The sequence below is a fragment of the Talpa occidentalis genome, unplaced genomic scaffold, assembly GCF_014898055.3.
Source record: "Talpa occidentalis isolate TD23 unplaced genomic scaffold, MPIMG_talOcc4v2.1 talOcc4.12, whole genome shotgun sequence".
NCBI classification, from domain to species: domain Eukaryota; kingdom Metazoa; phylum Chordata; class Mammalia; order Eulipotyphla; family Talpidae; genus Talpa; species Talpa occidentalis.
Genome location: NW_023601212.1, coordinates 52,451,747 through 52,457,154, shown reverse-complemented (window position 1 = coordinate 52,457,154; position 5,408 = coordinate 52,451,747). Strand labels below are relative to the sequence as shown.

General features: G+C 55.0%; 1 long non-coding RNA gene across 2 annotated transcripts; it reads left to right on the top strand.

The window, feature by feature from the left end:
• The first annotated feature begins 386 nt into the window (after positions 1 to 386).
• On the top strand, positions 387 to 4,705 carry LOC119241199 (uncharacterized). 2 transcript variants are annotated; one of them, XR_005124262.2, is made up of 5 exons: positions 387 to 464; positions 585 to 658; positions 1,354 to 1,424; positions 2,881 to 3,060; positions 4,355 to 4,705. It is a non-coding gene; the product is annotated as an uncharacterized LOC119241199 (long non-coding RNA). The 2 variants fall into 2 exon arrangements; XR_005124261.2 differs by having other exon boundaries at positions 2,981 to 3,060; positions 4,355 to 4,700.
• The last annotated feature ends 703 nt before the right edge of the window (positions 4,706 to 5,408 follow it).

Genomic DNA, 5,408 nt, shown 5'->3' with positions numbered 1-5,408 from the left:
AAATGACTTTAAATGATTCTTAATATTATGCTTTCTCTAATGAAATCAAACATAATAGGCAAGAAACTGAAGAAACTGCAGAAAAACTGAGGCAAGCTGACTTTGTTCATCAACTCCAGGTAACCTGCCTCTCCCCACAGACAATCCTCCTGCTCCTCAAACAAATGTTTGCAAAGCCCCAGGGACCTAACCCCAGGGCTTGGCTGTGTTGCTCTTTTCAGATTGCCCAGCAGGAGAAGAAGGCTCCAGGGCTTGAAGGCTCAAAGGCTCAGGCTCCAAGGATCAGTTTCGATGGATCGGGCTGGAAGGAAGGCTCAGGAGAAATGGGTAAGTTGACTCTCCTTCCCCCCTTCTCTGCACTGTACTGGGCCTGATCAGTGGCTGTGTTTCCCCACAGGTCCTGGTGTGTCAGATGGAGTGGAGATGCAGGAGCAGCGCAGGGAAGCCGCCCACTAGCCAAGCAGGTAGCAGGCTGTGGTGATTCTGCTTCAGGGTGGAGTTGAGGTCCTCAACTACAGTTTCAGGTCTAGTAAAGCACTTGGTTTGGTCATTTGTATGGATGACCAGTTTGTTCTATCTTCAAGATTAGAGATCGTGGAAAATGTGGAGGAGAAAGCAGCCGCTGCAGAACCTGGGAGGCAGAACCCTCCAGGGAGAGGTAAGGAGCACAATGTGATGCTCATTGTCATGCTTCATTCCTGCCTCCAAACCAAACCAAGTCCTTCTTGCTTCTGTGCAATCGATATCTTGTCTGGCAAATCCCAAGTCCCTGTTAAGCAAATGGTTGTTTCAAAGGGGTGCCAGGTCACTGACTTCTAGGTACCCCCCACCCTGTGGCTCTCTGGGTCTGCGCCCACTTTCATCTTAGTTTTAGTGCATTTCTTTTCATAAATATTTATATTACGCCAGCTCTCCTATGGAAGGCAGTTCACGTAGAGCCTGAAAGGTGGAATAATCCACTTGTGTCCTCAAAAAGAGGAACCCCCTTTTCTTGTTGATGTGGATTGGTATTTCCCCATCTATGATCATACTTTTTCTTTAACCTACATTGAAATGGCGATTTGTCTTGCCAAGCATTGGGGAACCTCTGTTTTTGTGCCAGACTCCAACTAGGTGAGCCCTGACAGGTTCCCACTTGGGTGATGAAGTTGAGAGAAAGCGTCTGACCCAGGGGACTGGGGTGATTCCTGTCCCCCTTGGACTCTGGGGCCAGTGAGGCTCCTGGAGAGCCCCATATCCTGAGAAGGGACTGAATGTGGGGACAATGGAGGGTAATGGGGGAAGGCAAGGAGGGTTTCCTCACCATCTCTGCAAGTCCCAATACACCTCTGTCACTTCTGTGGTCTTTGTCAGACTCAGGACCTGGTGCAGCTCCCGTGAGTGATGGCAACTCTGTGCCAGCTGAGGACGCAGAGAAGGGCAAGGTAAACCTATGGCCATTTCTACAGGTATTCTCCACGAGCTCTTCTGGAAACTCTCTCTTTGTGTGCAGCACTGTCTCTGGCCTCACCACTGGCTCTGTGCTCCGTGACATCTTGACAGTGTCACTTGCTTCCCCAGAAGCCCACAGGCTGCTCCGTTCTCACTCACCACCTCGGCTGCGCCCCCAGAAGCCATCAGTGCTTAGAGGCGAGGAGTGAGGGCCATTCATGCTGAGTTTCTGGGCACAGCACAGGAGGATGACACATCGTCCACGCTTTGTCCCCACAGCTGACCCTTCCTGCCTCCCACGTGGGCGGGGCTGCTGGCTCCAGACACAGGAAAGTGGCTGCTGCTCAGGGCCCTCCTTTTGGGGCTGCGGCACAGTCTGTGCAGCTCCTGTGCTGGGCCCTCACCGGTGTGGGAGGGAACAGCACAGGGTGCGTCCTGCGCACTTAGGATGTTCTCAGGGATGGAGGGAATTTCGTGTGGCAGATCACTGAGCCATCTCTGCGGGGAAGGGCTAAACAGACTTCCTTCCCTGTGCACTGGCCCCAAATCTTCTCAAGTGTCAGAGGTGACGTATCTGCGGTAGAAAATGGGCCCTGGAGCTGAGATAGTGAAGACTGAAATGGGTAGTGAGCCGCAGGGCCAGCTCCCAGCAACGTCACTGAAGTGCTCTGGAGAGCAGGGCCCGCTGGTCCTGGGGCTGTCAGAGCCGTAACATTCCTCATCCTGGCCGAGGACACGCACACAACGCCTAGACCAAAGCACACGTGTTCCTAATGCCCGCCTTTGTCCCAACGGGAGTCTGCACCTCACGGTGCTCTCACTTTCAGAATGATCTGGGAATTGAGCACACGGAGCTGAGTCTGAGTGTCTTCCACAGGCCATGCTGTTCCTGTCAGAAAGCCCGTCCCTCCCTCAGGCTCCAGGCACCCCAGCCCCAGGGCTCTGTGCCCTGGGAGGCACCTCCTGTGAGGAGACGCCTTTGTCAGGGAGGGAAGCAGAGGGCGAGAGGGGGAGCAGGCAGCACTTCCTCCAGGAGGAGCTGTGACCCCATGTGAGCCGGGTTTCATCCCCGTCTCCTCTGGGTCCTCAGACATCCGCCCAGCCTCTGCGTGGAGGACGAGGGGTGCTGGGTGGCCCTGGCCACAGATGCCCCCGACCTGGGATGTGTTGCCTTGTCCGGGGACCTTACTTCTGTGGACACTTGGGCCGGACCCCGGGGCCTCCCACGTGCAGACACAGGCAGTGCTGTGTGGTGACAGGGGTATAGTCAGGTGACAGCCAGTGACCCCAAGCGCAGCAGGACCCAGAGGGAGGGAAGTTGTCTGCCCCATCCCCTCTGGACCTGGGGTAGGGGAGGTGCTGAGGTGAGTCCTGCTCTACTGGATTTCAGCCTTGTTTGCTGCTGCTTTGCTGGGTCATTTCTACACTCCTTTCCCTCCTACCCCACAGGTAAATGTGCCTCCAAGAACAGGCCCTCCTTGCTCTGGGCCATCCTGGGTGCCACACCCCCTGCCCAGCTCTGTGCCGACAATGATTGTTTTTTTGTCAGCCCCACTTCCTCCACCCTGGATTTCCCCCTGGACATTTAGCCACCCTGGATTTCTGCGGGACCTCCGCCTCCACTACTTGGTAAGAGGGTCTGAAGAGCATGAGTTGGTCTGAACAGCGTATTCAGGGTCAGCCTCCCTCAGGTTGGTGTGATGTTGCTGAGTCCTCAGAACTTACACAGGCTGGGCTGGCCACTGGCCCGCAGTGTGCTGGGCAGCTGGTGTCTCTTGTGGAGAAGGAAACAGGCTGAGATACCAGGTGTGCTGATGAGCATATCCACATACCCTGTGCTGGGTGCTGGGAGGGATGAGGTGCACCCCTAACTTTTGGGAGCTCAGGGGTCCTATGGAGAGAGACCTCAGTGAATGACACAGAGATGGTGACCCCCTCAATGGAGGGCCAGGAATGCCCAGAGAACAAAACAGGGACTGACACTCACAGGGCAGGGGTGTTGGGAGAAGGTAGTAGGGAGGAGGTGACAGTGGGAGTTGACTGGCTCCATTTAGAAGCTGAGGTCACCCTGCTAGGTCAGCAGCTTGAGCAGAGAGAGTGGGGGCAGGTGAGGTCCAGCTTCTCTCCAACCTGTTCAGTGATAGCTGTGGACAATGCAAGTGTCCCCTCAAGAGGTCATTGTTGCCCTGAGGGCCCGAGCCACACTCCAGTCATGACCCTGGCTCTGAGGTCCTGCTCTGTGCGAGTAGCCCCGGAGGTTTGGGCTCATTGTCTGTGCTTCAGGACGCTCTGTCTGCTGAGTGTGCCCCATGAGTCTCCGGGTGAGGTCAGGGCCAGACCAGAGGGGCAGCTGCCTAGGCTCCCGCTGAGTCACAGCCTGGAGGGTCCCAGCTTGATCAGGCCCTGCCCCTGCTGGATCCTCTCACCACACCCCTGCCTCCTCTGGTCCCCACCCTGCCTGTCAGTTTGCATCTCCCCAAACTGACCACAGGGCATCTGGGCTCACTGCCTGTGTTCCCGTGCTCAACCCCTGGCACCGAGTCTCAGTGGGGGTGGACTCAGAGCCAAACAGCGCTGTCTGTGAGAGGGGACATGTGGGAATGGGGTCTTTGAGGAGAACACGAGGGTCGTCCTTGCAGTCAGTTCCTGCAGAATTTCAGGCACACGTAGGTCACTCCTCATGCTTGCAGGTTGACAGTAGGCCTCCTCCCAGGTCATCAAATGATGTTCTTCAAGCCCAAGCAGTAAATCTAAGCAGGAAACACTCAGGCCCTGACACTCAGATTCCTGAGACTAAATATAAAGCCAGGAAATTCTTCTATTGAGCATCACCTCTACCTGAAAGCTAGCAATGATAATTGGGGAAATGTGTGAGTTCAGAGATATTGGGTCCGAGATCAGAAAGCAATTTTCCTTCCTGCAGGTGACACTCAGATGCAGCCACACACTGAAGGGCTCATCAGAGGGCAGGAGGTGAAGACAGACTCATATAAAACTGAAGGTCGCGGGCCTTCCCCTGTGGCGCAGCGGTTGAGTGCTGGGCCGCGAAGCTGCCTGCAGCCTCTGCAGTGCCAGTTCTATCCCCAGCCCCCAGTGATCCACATGGCGCACAGACCTCTCCTGCCACGCCTGCTGCTTCCCTCAGCAGTGTACTTCAGTCCTTCTGCCTGTTCTGCTCCCTGCTCTGGCTCTGGTGGATTCTCTCACCCTCCCGAGCTTCTGACTGTACCCAGTGCTTGTATAAATAAATAAATCTTTAAAAAAACAAAAAAACCCCTGAAGGTCGCTGTGAATTAATGCCAAATGTCTTTGCTTTTCAAGTCTACCAGGCGTTTGGAAAGACCTGTGAGCCCCAGGACACAGGTGGTTCTATACTCATCCAGGAGTCTGCCCTATGAGCTGAATGTTCTCCCTGCCCATCCTGTCTCCTATGATTTTGTCTCTCATAGTGTCACCCCAATAAACCTCCCAGTTTTACCTGAGTCTCAGAGTCTGTATCGGGGAACCGGGGAACCGACATCCCCTGGAGTGCCCACCGTGAGAGCCTGGAGCGCCCACACGCAGTGCTATGGCAGGTCTGGGGATCGGCGGGGCTGATTATTGTTTAGGAAGTTGTGGGGACCACTTCTGAATGTGGCTAGGACTTGTAGGGGCAGGATAGTCACAGTGCAGGTTATCTATGATCTGGCAGGCAGGTAAAGGAGAATCGTGAAGACCTCAGTGGCTTTCTCAGGCTTTTATTGAGCTTTACATGCACTGCAGCAACCAGGTACACGGCAGGCAGAGGGGCCAGGGGGCCAGGAGGCAGGCAGGCCCCCTTCACTCTGGGCTTCTCTGGCCTCTGTCTCCCCTTCTCTCACCTGCCTCTCTGCTTTTCTACTGCTTCTGCTTCTCTTGGTGATTATCTCAATACTCCTCCCAAGGCCCACAGAAGTAAACAATATAGTTTGCAACAATGTAGCAATTGTGGGTGCCCC